Here is a 20009-nt window from a genome sequence, read left to right as displayed (position 1 = left end):
TTATCTGACTGTATGTTAACACTAGTAGGCCTGTGGGCAGGAAGAATTGTCCAGCCCTGGTATTTTTGAAAAGTGGCAACCCTAGGTGATGCTGGTTTTCTGGTGCAGCATTGTCTCCATTGTGAGCAGGTGCTGGTCAGCTCTGGTGGTCAGAGATGATGGTCAGATTAAATACTACAGACTCAGCAGCACTGCTGCTGAGCTGTTCTGGGCACCTCGGGCTGGTATAGGTAAGTATGTGTGAGTGGGTAGGTGTATACAATAAACTTTTACTTGTGCACGGTGTGTATGTTTTGTCTTTATTTAACTATTTCTTTTACAGTGGGGGTACAGATGCCACCCATCTGCTGGCACTTGTAGTTCCACAAGTGCCAAAGGGCAGGCATGCTGGCACCTGTAGTCCCACTGTAAAATATAGTTTCATTCTATTTTTAACTTTCTTACCCCTTTTCCCAATGCTCCAGAGGTGCCGGGAAATGCCCCGAGCTTCAGTCCAAGCCTGGGGTTTCGGGGGGGGGCCTTCTTGGGGGTGTCCCCACTTCCCCTGAGATCCCCAGCTTGCCTGAGTGGCTTGGACTGATAATGCTTTGGCCCTGGAGACCCAGTAATATGGTCTCCGGGCTGTGGCATTACAACACGGCCGTTTTGGGTCCGGTGCTGGTTTTAAATATAGGGGGTACCCTGCGATTTTTTTCCCCCTATATTTAAAACCAAGACTGGCCCTGCAGCCAGGTGTTGGTTTCTAAATAATGGTGGAACCCTACTCATTTTGTTCTCAGTAATTTTAGAAACCAGGACTGGCTGGCAAGTTTGGGGCTGGTTAAGCTTTAGGGGGGGGCCTATGTCGTTTTTTTTTTAAACTTCCAACCCTTTTTTTTACAGGCTAGAATACAAGCAGCCTTCACATATCTCACTGATATGTGCAGGCTGCTTGCTCGAGAGAGTTTTGCAGAGAGAAGACACTGCAATCTGGGGTGAGTAATCTCCTGCAAAACCTGCTACTTGGGGGAGAAATCTCATTCTGCTTCACCATCGGACATCTCACTCTCAGCTAAACTCTTCTTGGTAAATTTGAGAGTCTCAGGAGCCTCAAATTGCCCGAGTTTCGGTATAGCTAATCGAGTTGAAAAGAAAGCAAACTCTCCCAGACTCGATTCTTAGTAAATTTACCCCTAAATGTGCTTTTTCTATTTGTGATCCTGCATTGCCATCTAGTAGTGAGATCAGTAATTGCATCTTTTTTCACTGTATTTGCTCGTATTGTACTGTTTAATAATACAATCTTTTTCTTTTAGTAACCCACCTTTACTAAAACTGTTGTAAGATGTGAGATATATAATTTCTAATGAGAGGTTATTTCTCAAATTTCTTGGTTTGCCATTTTCACTAACAAAAATCACAAATAGATCTACATCTGGGGAGTGTTTCTCTTAAAATTGCCTTGACCTGTTAATTGTCAAACACAAGGTGCCTTTGGGGCATGGAGAAATGGTTTGAAAGATCGTCCCCACCTATAAATTCATCCTCAGTCACAATGGGTCAGAATAAGGCTAATGTCATTAAAAATTCCTCTGCTTCTCCTCCAAGTAGCTCTGAGGACACATTGGGACTGGCTGGTCCTCTACTCTAGCAGTTATTCCTGTAGAGTCCCTTCCTCTTGTGGATATGGCCAGAGAAATTATCAAAATCATGATGCCTCTAATTGACAAGCATTTAGATGATATGAATGCAAAATTAGATGCGACTCTGGCTAAAATTGATACACATACAGCTCGTATAAATACATTAGAGCAACACACCAGTGATGTGGAGAATAGGATACAGGAGGTACACCAACAAGGCTCCTCTCACCATACTCTCATACAGGAGATGCGTGAAAAATTAAATGATTTGGAGAACTGTCATGGACGGAACAATCTCCGATTCATTGGTATTCCAGAGTCTATTACCAGTGCTCAGCTCCAGGATTTTTTGAGCGTAGATCTCCCTATAGCTCTGGGTATCACAGGAGAGTTCTCTACACCTCAAATTGAGAGGACCCATAGACTAGGTTCAGATATTCATCCGATGCAGGGCAAACCTAGGCCAGTGATTGCAAAATTTTTGGATTACAGGGTATCGGAGGGTACAATCTCTTACAGTAAAGGAACACAATGTCCTTTTAATTCAGGACTTCATGGCAGCAGTGTCGCAGAAGCATAAGGCATTCTCTTTGCATGACAATAACCATCGTTTTGCCCTCCTATACCCGGCCAAACTTAGGGTTTTTGACAATGGGCAGTCATTTGTCTATGATGATCCAGTAACAGCCAAACAGAAACTGATGCTGAACCGCTCACCCTCACAGTCTCCCGCACGAGATTGATTTGTGACTGATATGCTATAGGAACTATGCTGTTTATTAATATGTTTCTGACTATTCCTTTAATATAGTATTATTGAATATGCGTATTATTCTGTTATAGTAATTTCTGGGCTCTCACTATCTAGGGTTCAATGAAAATGGATAAAGGAGGGGCCCTGTAGCTTTTGATATTTCATAGCATATGGTCTCCTCAACTGTTTACTTAGTTCATTTATTAAAATAAAATAAAAAATGACAAACCTATTAATTACTGCTTGTATACCCTCTAGTTATGTACATTACTTACAAAGAGTTAGGCTCTTGATTTATACTATATTGTTTTTAGCATGCACCATCTATTTCTGGTGGTGCTTGCTACACAATGTGTAGGTTTTGGAGAATTTGGAAATAGGAGTTTGAGGCATTGAATGTGTTTGTTATTTTTGTTTCTTTCTTTTCTTTTTTCTCTCTCTCTTTTCCCTGCTCTCTGCTGGGGGTTCCTGCACTCATAGTGGCTGCTGGAAAGGTTGAAGCTGTCTCCGCGGGCTGGGAAGGAGAACAGCTAGATAATTATGTACCAGATTCTACTTCCAATTTCCCTAAATTAGGAATTGGTTTAGCATGGCTGATGGGGTGAGTATACTGGTACAAACCATACCAAATGCGAAACTTAAACTAATTTCTTGGAATGTGGGAGGTCTGAACTCACCAAATAAAAGGAAAATGGTAATTAATCATTTAAAAAAGTTTAATTCAGATGTTACTTTCTTTCAAGAGACACACTGGTTGGAACATGGTGGTTCTACATTACGGGCTCCATGAATAGAAAAATGTGTGACAGCAAGCTATTGCAGAAATGTCAGGGGAGTGGCCATTCTCTTCCACAGAAATCTGCATTATTCCATTTTAAATACGGTAGCCGACCCAGATGGTAGGTACTTTATTCTGGACATAGAGATTTTGGGGAAAAAGTATACCCTGGTCAATATATATGCTCTCAATGTTGCTCCTCATGAATTCATCTGATGCTTAACACAAATTCTGGCTCAACGCTATACTTTTCAGATGATATTGGCAGGAGATTTTAATTTGGTGGAGAACTCCTCTCTTGATAGACAACCAGTCCGCTGTCTAGATCGCAATCAGCATGGCAACAATTTCAAGGTCTCGCGACAACCCTTCAGCTCACTGATGTCTGGAGACTTCTAACCCAACTGGTAAAATGTTTACATTTCATTCAGCAGTGCATAATTCGTAGTCCCAAATACAGTAGATAACATTTTTGTTTCTGACACTTTAGTTTCTATAGTTCAGGATATAGGGATCCATGCAATCCTAGTGTCAGATCATGCCCCAGTGTCCAAAACATTTACTTTGGGACATGCATGGAGTGGCCCATTCTTTTGGCGCTTTCCGGCTTATTTGTATCAATCTGATAAATTTAAGTCCTTTCTGGGGCATTGCTAGTATAGGCTGTTTAATTTAGATGGATACAAAGCAAATCTTATCATTTGCAGATGCTGTGGAGAAGTATACAACTTTAACTGGTCATCCCCTGGCTTTTCTTCAGGCCAAACATTATATTCATACATTGGTTAGGCACTTTTCATTCAAGGATTGTAACAATCCCCTAGATTTGCTCCTGTAACACCCTCCTGTTTTGAAGAAGGCTATCTCCCATTTTTTTAGCGAGGACATGGATCACTCCATTTCCACCACGGGGATGGCACAGTGGCTGCCACAATTCCCCTCACTTCAGTGGATGATTTGTTAGCTGCGCTTGTGGTTTCCAGTAGAACATTACCATCGGCTATGTATACCAAAATGTTTCTAAACATTTTTCACCAAGCATATTTATCTCCTCGCAGGAGCTTCCTCATGGAATGTTCCTCCTATCATGCATGTTATCGGTGTGGAGAGGAAAATGTATACCTGTTTCATTGTTTTTGGCTCTGCCCGCTGGTTAGAATGTTCTGGCTGCTCAAGACAATTTAATTAATTATTTGCCTTTCACTGCAGAGTGGGCGGTACTGGGTCTTTTGTCGGTTACTACTAGGATTAGTAAAGGTGGAAGGCGATTGCTCTTAGCGATCAGTGCAGCTGGCCATAAGGCAATTCTGCAAGAGTGGATTTCTATATCTTCCCCATCATTGTCCCTGTGTAGATCTAAGCTTTTCTATTTGTTTTGCATGGACTTGGCAGAAGTAGCTATGGATAAGGAGCATAAAGTAGAATTTTTTTTAACATGTGGGAAAGCTATATTTCTACACCATCTATAGAGATGAAATTCCAAATTTATCATGGTTTACATAGTACTTCTTGGTATTTATTGTGTATAATCGACAATGATCCGCCCATTGATTTTGATTCAAACTCTGTTTAAGGATGGAGGGTGTGGAGTTCTTCCGGGGGGGGGGGGAGGGGAGAGAGAGAGACTTGGTTTTTGTTTATTTTTATTCATTTTTTTCATTATTTTGATGTGTATTTATAAGTTTATTCCTACAATTGGAGTATTAGAACTCATGATAGATACATTTGCTGCTGATATAGCTGACAATTGTTGCTCTTATTCCAATAAATTTTATTACTACTATACAAAATATTTTGCTTGCATGTTTTATTTTGTATGTTTCTTTAAGTGTGTATATGTGTATGTTCTAGTATTGCAATTTTTAAATAACCTAAATAAAGGTTAAGTTTTATTATTACTAAGAGTACCCCCAAAAAGATGAAAGTCTCTGTACTTTTCTCCTGTAAAAGAGGTCAACAGTGTCAGGGTGATAGGAGCGTTATTGGACCAAGTGGTAAGGCATATGGTAGTGTGGTGGAGTAGAAGTAAAATGTTATGTGGCATGAGGAAATAGTCTATACTAGAATAAATATAATGGAGACTGGAATAAAATGTATAGTCCCTACCTCCCGGGCATTTGAATCTCCAAGTGTCAACCAGTTGGTGGTCATGTAATGTGTGTCTCACCTGATGATGCTATTTTCAGAAGCATCTAGCAGAGGTCCCCAAAATGTCCATCTCCAGTTGGATAGTCCAATTCAAATCCCCCAATGACAGGAATACCTTTCACCAGAGGCTCCAAGTGGTCTTTAACTCTGGCAAGAAAAGATGGTTGATTCTTGTTTGGGACATAAAGGTTAATAAAAGAATATGATTGACCATACAGTTTCCATTTAACCATGAACAGCCGACCTTCTTCCAGCGTAGTTCAAACAATATCTTGAAATGGGAGGCTATAGAGAATAAAATGCCAACACCTAATGTTTTAGCTTTGCTGAAACACTGAAAAAAGAGATGGGGTAATTGCAGTCCTGTAGCACAGGGACTACCCCCTTTTAAAGTGGGTCTCCTGGATGAACATCACATCTGCTTTAACTGCAAAGGAATCACAAAGTGCCCTGAAGAATGTAACTGGGATATCTAAGCCTTTTTGCCGTTAAGTGAGACTATTTTATTAGTCTTTACTCATACAATAAACACCATCAAAAGAATGGATTGACACTAGGCATGCAGCGGAGGGAAGGGAAACAACAATTGGGAAGGTGGGATATAAGGAAATGCAGGACCCACAGGACTTACTGAAAAGCATACTAGAGGAAATAATAGTAGAAATAATAAAAAAGAAAAATGACAAAGATCAAGGGCAAACATGGTGGTGATGTAGAGTTCACTAGGGGTTGGTAACAGTAACAGCTTTTACAGTGAAAACTGAGTAAATAACATCTTTCAAACTAAGTGAAGGTAAGAATATACATTATTAAACAAGCAAGTAAAGATAACCACTGACCAACAATGGCAGTAGGTGCATAATAACTCATAGCAGCTAATTCTCAATAACATACAATTGCATGGGAGAAAAACATAAGTCATTGAGAAAACATAGCAACTAGCAGTGAATGGAAAAATCTAAAAATACATAAGCAAAAGTCTCTCTACTTCAAGGAATGAGAATAGCTGAATTTACCTAAGAAATTGTTAGGGTCTGCACTTATCAGATCATTTTATTTGCTGCTGAGACACTGCACTAATTACTGCTTGTCTGTGTGTAGTGTCATTTGCACACTGATTGATTCTTCTGTCTGTGCACAGCCCGATACACACCAGTCTGTCATTAAGGAAGGCTTGCTCTGGTTGGGCCCTGTTCTGTTAAATTTCAGCAAGCCCTTCACTCCATGCCGATGATAGAGTTTCTCGTACTTCTGGTTGTTCCAGTCTCCTGATTCCCAGTTGAGTTCCTGAACCAGTTTACTGTATTTGTCTCCTGTCGTATGTATCATCCAGGCGGCACAGTCTGCATTCCACTTGCATGTGTTGATTGTGTCATCTAGGCAGCATGGTATGCTTCTTCCTCCTGAAGTGCCATTCTAGCCCAGCGGCTTGTGTCAACCCAGCAACATTGGCCACAATCCAGCATTCTGAGTGTGCAATCAAGTGCAACATCGCCGGTGTCATCCTGGTGGCACTGGTTGCAACTCAGCATTCTAGGTGCGCAATCTAGCACACCATCGCCAGTGTTATCCAGGCGGCATTGGTAGCAACTTAGCTTCCCCAGTGCTCAAACCTGTGCACCATCACCAGTGTCATCCCGGCGGCACTGGTAGCTACTCAGCGTCCTCTGTGCGCAAACCAGCACACTGTCACCAGTGTCATCCCGGTGACCCTGGTAGCAGCTCAGCATCTCCAGTGCACATTCTGGCACACCACTGCCAGTGTCAACACAATGACATTGGTAGCAGTGTTATGTCCCTGTGCTTCCACCATCTAAGGCTCAACAGCCCAAAGGCTGCATCTAACCCTGGGGCCCCAGGTCACAACTTGCCAAGGCAAATCAGTCCTCAAGGCTGCTAAACCAGCCCAAAGTCTGCATCTTGCTCCAGGCCCTCAGACCACTATCAGCCAAGGCAAACCAGCCCTCAAGGCTGCGTCACAAGCCCAATGGCTACATCTTACTCCGGGCCCTCAAGCCACTGCCTGCCAAGGCACACCAGCCCTCAAGGCTGCTTCAACAGCTCAAAGGCTTTCTCTCACCCATAGCCTCTTGTCTACAAATAATCCATGCAAATTACATCAGACCAAGACTAACTCTATGTCCTTAACAGAAATATAAGGCAACTACATGGCTAAGGAGCCATAAGAAATCAGTCCCTCATGGTGGGGCAGAGTCTGCCAAAATGCATTAACATGTGGGAGGGTTTGGGTTACGGCCCACTTGCTAGCAGTCATCTCCATAGAGAAGAAGCTCAGGAGGAATACAGCAAAGAAAATAATCTCTACAATCTGGACAGGGTCCCTGTGGGAGTCCTAGGACAGTGCTAAAGTATGGGAGATCCTCAGATTCCTTGATAATAGTTATAAGTTGGGAATGGGGAACTTGGAAAGCATCTCTGCACAAGGTTTAATTTGAAAATAATTGTAAATAAGATAACCCCAACTTGTTGATAACTCACTAGTGTATGATTATCCCATGAGGGTGCTGCCACAGACAGTAATAAACGATACACAAAAAGAGAAGAAAAAAGCACTGTCTCTTTGTTGGCGCACGGAAAGAAAAGTAGATTAAAATATAACTTTTAATTATAAATATCTAAAATAACCTAGCCTTATTAGTGAAATATTCTGTAAAAATAAAAATCATGAAACAAACACATAAATGTATATTATTCTGGTATTCCTTTGTCAAAATTAAACAATAACACAATAAATAGTGTGTTTGTCTCTGTGTCCTTATTGTTGTTGTTAATTGAATTATGGGAATTTCTTTTATTGATAATTCATTCTCAAGTGGATTGTGCCTATTACAAACCTACAGTTGTGGATAAATGGTAATGCTGTTGGATATCTCAAACTAATACTGCGTTCATGCAACTTATATGCTTGACCAGTCTCGTATTGCCATTGATTATATAAAGTTAGTGATTGACACTGTAAACCAACAACTATTGCCACTGTAGTAATTATAGCGCCCTCTATGGGGAAAAGTGCTTCTTCAACTTGGGTTACGCCACATGGGAACATGTATCCATATCTCATTTCAAAGTATTGACTATCCCTCTTTATAAGGCTACATATTGTTCATCAATCGTATAAATTACTACTTATAGAAATTGTATCGGGCAATTAAACATAACCCCTTAATATTTGGTATTATTCATACCATATACACGTATGGTCCATTCATCACATTGCATAAAAACCCTAGTAATACAGTACTAATATTGTGGCTTTCCCTGTGGGGTTGTGGAGTTTTCACATATATAAACGATTATGCATTTACTTATAGTTACATTATTATGTGCATGTATAGTTTATTATAGCGCCCTCTATGGGAAAGCAGAGAAATTATATTGATTCAATATTATTATTAAAGCTCCCCCTGTAGGGTTATAGGGTTATCCACATGTGTAAGATGCAAACAAATATTACTTATGTTTATAATGTAAACCACACAGTACTCAAATATGAGGAGTTTTATTGCCTCATGCCATTATCTCCACATCATATAGGTTTACCAATCTCTCAATACGTTAGTTGAGGGTATAAAAATTCTACCTATTAGTTTTATCACGACATGGGCATGACACGCGGCAACAGCCGTAAGCATCAGAAGGCTGTATTAATTCAATATCAGTATTATAATTTCCCCTATGGGGTTGTGAAATTTACATATATGTTAGATACTGTGCATTTTCTCATAGCTGTATTGTCCTGTGCATATTGTAGTTAGTTAATTCCAATGACCTCTATGGGAAAGCAAAAAAACTATCGGTTCAATACTAGTTGTTTTGACTCCCCCTGTAGGGCTATAGGGTTTTACACATATGTAAATTGCAATCAAGTATTCCTTATGTTCACCGTGTAAACCATACAGTGTTCAAACTATGGGGATTTTTACTGCCCTATATCATTATCTCCACATCATATAGGTTTGCCAATCTCTTAATACTTTAGTTGAGGATACAAATCAAAAAAAGGAAAAGATAATTTCCTATTAATTTTGTCACAACATGGACATGACACGCGGCAACAGCCGCCAACGCCGACGTACGTTTCACTAATCTTTTGTCAAGGCAACCCGAATGTGTAATACAGCACCGTTTAAGTGTGCTTCGTAAGCCAATCCGAGCGCTGCTGCATCATCGTGTCAGCCGCCAATCATTGACCGTCCCTGTATCGTCCAATAACGACACATCAGTGTCATCACATGTACCATTAGACCAATCAGTGGGATGCTCTGCTAAGTAAATATCACGGGGTTTTCTCATCGTGCATCACCAGTCCCACTAACCAATCCAGGCAGAGGACCTCCGACACACCTCCTCATTAGCATAAGTAAATAAACAGACAGATAGACAATGCAGTCATAATACTTACAGCATGTATATCTTGGATTTTATCATTATCTCTGCATTAGAGCCCCTCTATATGAGGGAATTGATTACCTATATATATTTAATATAATTAAAAATATTTATAATAAAATTAAAGGTAAGTATAATATAATAAATATATATATAGAGAATGATAAACCAAATATCTATTTTGTCCCCTACAGATTATGTATATTTCAATTGTTACACATCAATATAATCAAAATAGCCAATCTAAAGATCCCAAATATAGGTTCTTATTATTATTGTAAGCAAGTACTGTATTTGTAGTGCTTGCTATATATAAATTCACTAATAATTCTATACTGTACAACCCTCTATGTGAGACAATAATTAAACTATCTATAATATTAATAAAATGAATAAACGTAATATTATGTGTTTATTATACCCCTATAAGTTACGTGTATCAAATAGTGTACATTAACACTCATGAAGACAGACAATTCTCCACCCATATAAAATGATCTATAAATTAAGAATTATTTAAAAAGTATGTCGTGGGATATATATTCTCAATGTAATGGTTGTAATAAGTATAAAGTGGGTAAGTAATATGGTGATGTGATTAATTCCATAATAATTAAGTGCATATAAAATATATAAAAAATTTTTTTATTTTTGTTGAACACAAGTTAAGGAAAAAAGGGAGGGATGTTTATACTTAAGTGATCAACCTTAAAAGTGATATGAAAAGGGTTAAGTGAAGTGTAAGTAAAAAAAGAAAAAAGGAATAAAAAAGTGTTAATGGTGAAGTGGTGAATAATCTAAAGAAATCCAGGGGTCAACATTACTGTTGACCCACCATATCAAATTTAAATCTACCTCAGTGTTAATAACAACCATTCATTTTCAGAATACGACCTCACTTATAAACCATATATAAAAGATATATTGATTAATAATAAATGTCAATAGTTTAACATAGATTGTATAAACTCCAAATATATTAATTACGATGATTATATTCATAATGATGAATTATATAGTATATAGATATACGTAAGTGAACAAATATAAAGGTATGTGAGTGAACCCCCGTAAATATGAAACACCTGGTGATCTTATAGATCCAATATTGGGGTATATACATAATGATTATACTGTTGATTCATTACTGTAAGAACCCAAAATCATAATTAAATGGATTCCTTCTTATATAACTAGGATCCAACTTCAATATGTTAACTATTGGTCATTCTTCATAACCGACTATTTTTATGTGATCTCAATCATAAAATACTTATAATATTGTTCTTTTAAATGATATTAAAAGTTAGGTCTAGGCGTAAGGACAGGTCTTCAGCATTCAGAAAGAAACTCAGTTTATAAAAACGGTAAATAACTGATACTTTCATTCAATCCGAAAGGATGTAAACTGTTCATTAAGAAGATCATCTTAGTTTCAAACTTAAGTAATTCTCTGTCAATGTCTCCTCCCCTAATTCCAAGTTGCAATTGTCTCATGCCAAATATTTTTAGACCATTAGGATTACTGTCATGATATTGCAAAAAGTGATTTGCCACTGAAGTTAGTGTTTTGAATTTTGCTTTATCTCGTTTAGCATTCCTTATATTTCCAATGTGTTCCAACACTTTCAAGGCTCTTTTGGTCTTACCAATATACAGTAATCAGCATGGGCACTCCAATTGGTAGACCACACCAATTGAATTGCAATTGATGTAATTTTCAATGGTCCACTTTTTATTATAATGATCCTGGAAATGTATTTTAGGAATCATAAATTTACAGGCTTTACAGTTTCTGCAACTATAGGAGCCCTTGACAGGGTAACTAGATTTTTTCAAAGATGGTAGATGACTTTGTACCAGGAGGTCTTTTAAGTTCTGTGAGCGTCTCCAACTGGTATGGACTTTTGTAGTTAAAATACTTCTCAAATTACAGTCTGTTTGTAGGACCGACCAGTGCTTCTGCAGGATGGCATTTATCTCTTGCCATTCACTGTTGAATGTCCCAATATATCTTATCGGTTCTTCTTGGTACGATTTAATTTTTGGGACTAGTAAGGAGTCTCTTGTGTATCCTTTGACATTCTGTTTAGCATTTTTTATTATTCGGTTGCTATAACCCCTCTGTTTTAATCTTGTACATACCTGATTTTCTCTTTCCTGATAAGTCATATTGTCTGAGCAATTGCGTTTTGTACGCAATAATTCTCCTTTTGGGATAGCTCTAATGGTGGAAGGTAAGTGCGCACTTTTGGAGTGTAAAATACTGTTTGTGGCAGTCTTTTTTCTAAAAATATCTGTAGAGATTCTGCCATCTGTTTCCATCTTGATTTTTAAATCAACGAAATTAACTGTCTCATGACTAATTTCTCCTGATAGTTTATTATGTGCATGTATAGTTTATTTATTATAGCGCCCTCTATGGGAAAGCAGAGAAATTATATTGATTCAATATTATTATTAAAGCTCCCCCTGTAGGGTTATAGGGTTATCCACATGTGTAAGATGCAAACAAATATTACTTATGTTTATAATGTAAACCACACAGTACTCAAATATGAGGGCGCTATAATAAATAAACTATACATGCACATAATAATGTAACTATAAGTAAATGCATAATCGTTTATATATGTGAAAACTCCACAACCCCACAGGGAAAGCCACAATATTAGTACTGTATTACTAGGGTTTTTATGCAATGTGATGAATGGACCATACGTGTATATGGTATGAATAATACCAAATATTAAGGGGTTATGTTTAATTGCCCAATACAATTTCTATAAGTAGCAATTTATACGATTGATGAACAATATGTAGCCTTATAAAGAGGGATAGTCAATACTTTGAAATGAGATATGGATACATGTTCCCATGTGGCGTAACCCAAGTTGAAGAAGCACTTTTCCCCATAGAGGGCGCTATAATTACTACAGTGGCAATAGTTGTTGGTTTACAGTGTCAATCACTAACTTTATATAATCAATGGCAATATGAGACTGGTCAAGCATATAAGTTGCATGAACGCAGTATTAGTTTGAGATATCCAACAGCATTACCATTTATCCACAACTGTAGGTTTGTAATAGGCACAATCCACTTGAGAATGAATTATCAATAAAAGAAATTCCCATAATTCAATTAACAACAACAATAAGGACACAGAGACAAACACACTATTTATTGTGTTATTGTTTAATTTTGACAAAGGAATACCAGAATAACATACATTTATGTGTTTGTTTCATGATTTTTATTTTTACAGAATATTTCACTAATAAGGCTAGGTTATTTTAGATATTTATAATTAAAAGTTATATTTTAATCTACTTTTCTTTCCGTGCGCCAACAAAGAGACAGTGCTTTTTTCTTCTCTTTTTGTGTATCCTTGATAATAGACAATATGCCATTGTGAGACCTGTAGGCTAAATGGAATTCCCCAGTGGTGCTTGATGTTTAGTTTGCAAAGTTCTGAGGTCAGCAGTTGCAATGCTCTCCGATTCTGGATGGTTGCCCAGGAGAGGTCTTAAAATATTTGGGTGTGCTGTCCGTCGACATTAATGTCATCCAGGTGTCGAGTCTTGTGCAGAATATCTTACTTCTGAGCAAAGTAGTGCAGATGGCAAATAACACCTCTCGAATGATAAGTAGGATCTCCTTTGGGAAGGAGGGACTGATGAGACCTATCAAACATAATGTATGAACTGGGTTCCTGTCCTAAGACATCACTAAAGACTCTAGTAAGGAATTCAATGAGACCTTGGGGCAGAAGGTCCTCCAATATTAATCTGATTTGCAGGTTATTCCTCTTAGCTCTGTTATCCAAGTCATCCAGCCAACTCTGCACATATTTGAATTCTATCACCTGCCAAAGCACATCTGCCCTAAGAGTACTGTGAGAGATGATGGAATCAGCAGTGAAATCTTCTAGGGAAGCCAGTAGAGTACCAAGGTGTGTCACATCAGATTGAATAGAGGCAATTTCTGCATGGACCATGTCTTGGATTCTGCTTTCCAGCAACTCTAAGTCCTTTTTAGTTGGTATGGATCTCAGGAGCTGCAGAATCTGTTAAATTCCCCCCACTTCTAAATTAGTATCTGGAGACAGGTGGGGGCCACTTTGCTTGGGAAGGCAAGCCAGAAGCCTGTGAGAGCTGAGAGTCACCTGCCTGAATGGCACCAGAAGGTTGTAGAAACTGACACATAGTAGAGTGAGATGGTGTGTTGACAGGATGTGCAGAATCTCTCCACTGGGAACCCTTGTTTTTCCTCATGAGGTAAACAGGCAATGTAGTTGAGAAATCAAAGAAGCAAGTACCAGGGCTGTTAAAAAAAGGACAAAGTTTACCACAGACAAGGCTGTCACTATTCCTTTCCTTCTAAGTAGTGACTAGGCCTGCATCACAGGACAGAGCAGTGCATCCAAGAGTCATGGGGGCATCATCTGAATGCACCACAAACCCCAAGAGATAACTCCCAGAAGACAGGTGCCTCCTTTTGGGGTAAAAGTCTGAAGAAGGCAGTAAAGATATTATATAGAAAGTAGATGCACAACAGGGCAGGTCAGGGAGGATGTAGCTGGAAATTCAGTGAGGGAGTGAAAAAAATGCAGACCACTAACAGGGATTCCTAAGGGGCAAAAAGCCAGTCACCAGTACCTGATGGGGTGATGAAGCTGGAGGAGACAGTAAAGCTAAAGAGCACCCCTCTACAGAGTGGCTTAAAAGGGTTCCCAGAGACTGATACTTGCTGCTGGGATCCTCCCTGAGATGAGTCTGTTGTGAGAAGAAGGACCAGAAGCCACTGTACTGCTGCAGAGCTGGGTCCCTTACTCCAAAATGGCAGCTGGTAGCAGAGCTAGGTCACCTCGTCCTGCTGTGTCTTCACTATCCTCTCCATCATAAGGGAACCAATGGCTGGGTCTTCCAGAGTGGAGCATGGGGAGAAGGGGACCATAAGGAGCACTGGCTAGGGGTCTGCAAAGCCACCAATGGCTGCCAGAGGATGCCAGGTGGGGGGACATACTTGAGGCCATGGCTTCAACTCAGAGGTATACTGCAATGCCAGAAGCCGGAGCCAGGCATCAGACCCCAATCAAGCCACGTCTCTCACTCTATTGTTGTTTGTTGCTGAATAAATATATATTTCTTTGTACTCAACAGTAAACATTATTATCTATATTTTGAATACAATACACTTTTTGATTTTGGAACCTATGGTTTTGTAATTACTCTTCAAGAGTTAAATTAATTTCGGACAATATTTTTATGACTATGCAATTAACTATGATTATTTGGTAATTGAGATTTAATTTATTTTATTTTTTTGTTTTTGATTCACATACTCCTTACTATAGTGTACTAATTTTGCCTTTCATATTTTTGGCAAATAAGCAATTTTTTAGCTTTTAATATTAATGAATATAATAGCCCTCAATTTGTGGGTACCAGCACAATTTCGGCAATATAGCCACTAGATTTAAAGCAGCAAATAGTTTTAAAGCAATCCCGGGCTATTTCATTGAAACCAATGTATTTCACTAGTTTAGCAAAGGTAGGACATCTATCATTAATTCATCAATACCAAAGCATGACAAATATAGTTGTTTTGTATTGTCAGTGGTGTCCAGAATGTGGTGGGACAGGGACAAGGTACCCACGTCTGTGCATCTAAAGAGGGCTGGCAGTGGTCACAATTTGGGAAAAGATGCTGCTGAATAATTAAAATTATAAATATAATAAAACATATAGTAATAAAGTATCAATATGTATATTTATTGCTACTAATGTACTATCATCAGTTGTCATATTTTCGATAGGATTCATTTTAAAAGAAACACAACATGACATTTAGAGGCTGGTGCAAGTGAGCCCGTAAATGCTCCTGCATTGCATACACAGATTAAATACGTGTATCAATTTATGTGCAATGCTGCATGCATCTCTGCAGCCAAACTGCCCCTTTCAGTCTACTTGGTTTCATAGCTGTCTTCATCATTGAACATTATTTTGCAATAACTCTACTTCTGGTGCAAGAGATGTATTCATTGATATACATAACTTTGCGTCACTAGCAAATCCGGCAACAAGTCTTCACTGAACTAAGGGGCTGATGCACCAGACCTGTGGTCAACTGTGCATCAGCCCCTTATTGAATGATTTTCAGACTTTAGGGGAAATGTATACATTTTTCTAGTTTTACTCATGTGGATGGGATGTGTAGTCCTAAAACAGCTGGGGGGGCACTTATTGCCCACCCCTGCTCTAAAACTTGGAAGCTACATATATAATTGTAGTGACCAGACTGAGTCTGAACCTTCTATCTTTACTTGAAGAATTTTATTTTAATTCAGTTTTGCTACATTATATTGTCTGAGACTTATAAGTAGTTTTCTATTACAGAGTCCATGAGAGAGCTCAGACTATAATCAGTTTACATCAAATATTAGAAACTTGTTCTCCTGGTCTCTTGTGCTCTCTTCTTATCCTTCTTCTCATGAACAGGATGTAAGAGACATGTGGTCAACCAGAACAACACTCCAGATGGTAGGAAAAATAAACCTTTCTAATTTTATTTGTATTCTATTCTAGGAGAACTTGGTCTGAAAAAGAAGCACGATTGAGAAAAACCATCAAACAAATCCTGAAGTGCGATATTTTCAACAGCAATCCCGTGAAGCCTGTTGTTCTCCCACAGGCTGACTGTGTCCTGAGCAGTCAGCGCCTGGAAAATGCATGCCCAGATTCTGTGGCCTATATTACTGCTCTTAAAAATCTATCAAAATTATTAAAACTTGGAGGTTACTTAGTGCTCACAGGTGCTCTGGGCAACACCTTCTACATGGTTGGCAAGTTCTCTGCTCTTCATCTGAGTGAAGGTTTTATTAAAGAATCTTTAAATTGAGCTGGGTTTGGTATTGAAAATATTATACTTTCAAACAAACCAGTGGATTCCACGGAAGAAGCAGATGTAATGGCTTATTATGTTATAATTGCTAAGAAAGAAGGAGATGTGTTATTAGAAACAACACTGTTTTTGCCACATAGGGATCTTGGAATCATTGTTTAGGTGACAGAGCTTTTAACAATCACTAAGCGCCTAGACAGTTGTTATTAATGCCTATTAATAATTTTTATTTTATTATTAAATCATGCTTATTATTAGTTATTAGTAACCCCTCTTTCAAACTAAGTGTACCCATAAAACCTACTATCACCAACCAAGTTTCCATGAATTTAGAGGCAAGCACATGTGAAAAAAGGGAGGTCCCTTCTTTCAAATGATGTGCTCCCTATTGCTTTTGTTCATCAGTTGTCATCAGACAATATTATCCTGCATATAGAAAACATAAGTCCTGTGTACATGGGCCTATAACCCTCATAATGACACCTGCACACCACTCCTCTTCAAAATGATGAATCCCTTTAGTAGCTATTGTCTGGTGATCATCTGTTAGCACCAGACAAAATCACCCTTTGCTATAGAAACATTTAATTTCCATAGATGGGAGAGGGCACATTGTGCTCTATCTCCCCAATACTGGCCCAAACACATGTTTGGAATACTTTGTGTGATAAAAGGTAGTGCACCTTATCCTGGCCACAATATCACATCCTCTAGAGACAACTAACTCTGGGCCTGATTCATACATTTACACAATGCTAATATTTATGGTAATCAAGCGATTGCCATTGCGCACACGTGTAAGCCGCACAATGCACACACAGCAGTTGTTTTGTGATTACACTCACATAGAGGATTCATTCACAAAGTGAGTGACAGGTAGGCAAAGTTTGGGGGAGGTAATGGAGGGGGATAGGCAAATGCAGGTATGTCTGATCATTTAAATGCTGTTTCTTGGGTGTGCACAAATTAGCCATAGTGATCTCCTTCACAGAATGAGAGCCCTCTACATGTCAGGAGAGTAGTGTTTGAGGCAGGTCAGACTTGACTTACAGGCTACATGGGTGCCTGATCTGCACCGATGTTAGCGATGTTAATGCTGTTGCATATAATCAGACGGATATCGGAAGACAGCAGTGGGCATCTTTATGCTCGGATAAGCTTTGGAAGCATTAGCATATTTTCACAGCTGTGTACTTTGTGAAATCGCAGCTGCAAATGCAATAATGTATCTGAATCAGGCCCTCTAGTTGAAGATGGCCTTTTATCTAGTCAGGGGAAAAGTTCTCTCCCAGCAGAGCGATTTGGGTCTAATGCTGAAAGAAGAAAGATAAAGGTTTTTAAAAACAGGATGTCATTGCTGAAAATACATTTCTTGGGGTTTTGTGGTCCTATAACTATGCCTATTTTTGTTTTCTTTACTAGGTGATCTTTATTAGGCATCAATTTATGTTATAAAACTTTTGAGGGAAATAGTGACGTATTTAATTTTTATTCATGCAAAAGTATAATACAGTATCAGTTTGCACATACAATATGTATAAGAGTGGACAGTTCAAGTTATATGTTGAAACAAAATGGCATATCTATATACTGTTTTGTTTCATTTTAAATTGTTACCCATCTTTAAAAATAAATATAGCATGTGTGAATGTTTGCAGTAATGTCAGAATATATTTGGACATTACATCTTTTGGGGACTTATTTAGAGTCAGTTTCAAGTGTAATCACAATTTGTGACTTTTCAAAAAGTAGCATCTCTACCTATTCCAGGTCAGTCGCAGGGGCGTATCCATGGGTGCTGAGAGGGGGAGGGGAGCGGGTGCAAATGACCTGGGCCCAGGCTTCCTGAGGGGACCAGTGGGGGCCCGGGTCTGACGCCGCCCCCCCTCCCTCACAGCAGCCCAGCACACAGCGTGTGCTTAGCTGCAGTGGCAGACTGCTCGTGGCTGCTGAGCAGCAGAAACAGCAGTCTCCTATGCATGTGGGGGGGAGCGATCACACTGATCGTGCCCCCCCTGGCTTTGCCCCAGGCTGAGGGGGCTCAGAGCGCCCCCTCACCAGTGCATAGTGCCACTTCATGGCCCTGAAAATAATTTCTTTTTGGAAGGGGGTGTGGCCACGCCTCCTGTGATTAGGCCATGCCCCCTGTTACCTGGACCCGGCACAGCTCTTGGCGGGCCTGGGTGTTTCTATAATGGGTGCAGGGCACACGGGCCCCCGGGTCCAGGGGGGCTCCGCACCACACACCCTGCACCCATATTACTTAAAACTCACCCATCTGTGGTCCTGCATCAGGTGTCAATGCTGCAGAGAACACCGGAAAATGGCCACCGCAGCCATTTTTCCGGAGTTCTGGGCATGCACCCAGAGTTCTGTGGTGGCTGGCCAGCCGCGTCAGTCGGCTGCTGGCCGCCGGGGAGAGAGGAGGGGGCACTGCATGGGGAATGCATGCAGACGCCCCCTCTCTTAAGACACCCCTGGTCAGTCGCATTCTTAGATCTCAAACTGCAACTCCCTCCTCTTAGCTGCAACACCATCTCCATGTTGTATCTGGCTGAGATGAGACTGGATTACAGCTGGAGCCATGGCTTCACCGACAATACAGAAAATCCTATATGGAAATATATTAAAGTTAATGGCCAGATTGTGAAGTTAATAAGTACCCGAGTGGCTTGGAGCATCTGAATTGCTCCGTGATGCAGATGCAATTTTTTTTCAACACTTAGAAATATATGTCCAGGCTTCTAATTTCCCAATTGTACATGAATCATTCTTTATTTCTCAAAAATGAGTATTCCTTGTCATGAAAAATTTTTTTTAACCACTGCGCCTACTGTTTTCATGTATTTGAATAAATAGGCCTGTTTTTCTGACCAATCGGCAGCAGTTATCATTAGTAGCTTTGCAGTAATCACTAACAACTTTACATTTACACCAGGATCAAGTCAACCAATTTAGGAGGGTGCTTTTGAGACATTTTGGCAGCCTTATCTAAACTTGACTCTACATATTCAGAAGATGCCTTTACTGTACTTTTGTACAGTTGAATTCATGACCACTTCCCACACTTGCATACCCACTTCTCCCCTGATCTCAGCCTTCTGTTCAAAGACAGTTACAAGTCAATTGAGAAAAAATAAATAAACAGCAAAAGACATGAAATGTGACAAGATGTGCATGTACAGTGTGAAATATCGCAAATTGAGATAGAAAACATCTCAACTTGTGACTATCTTTGACCTTTCATCTTTAGATTATGAAAAATGTCCTTAAGTGATATCCCTGGCTCTGAAAGGCGCCAATGGATGTTGCAATATAGGAGGCTGCCGCCAAGTGGAGCTGTTATTGGCCAAAACTTAAACAAGTCAGTACAGTGTATTTGTTGTTG

The 20009-nt window shown here is 39.4% G+C and overlaps 1 pseudogene; it reads left to right on the top strand.

Moving 5' to 3' along the window:
* LOC148541848 (nicotinamide N-methyltransferase-like) overlaps positions 1–16783 on the top strand; it is a 63259-nt pseudogene extending 46476 nt beyond the window's left edge.
* The last annotated feature ends 3226 nt before the right edge of the window (positions 16784–20009 follow it).

The sequence above is a fragment of the Taudactylus pleione genome, unplaced genomic scaffold (genome assembly GCF_031769625.1).
Source record: "Taudactylus pleione unplaced genomic scaffold, aTauple2 ptg000016l, whole genome shotgun sequence".
Taxonomy (NCBI): Eukaryota; Metazoa; Chordata; class Amphibia; order Anura; family Myobatrachidae; genus Taudactylus; species Taudactylus pleione.
Note: the sequence above shows the minus strand (reverse complement) of the source record. Positions and strands in the feature narration are given on the sequence as shown.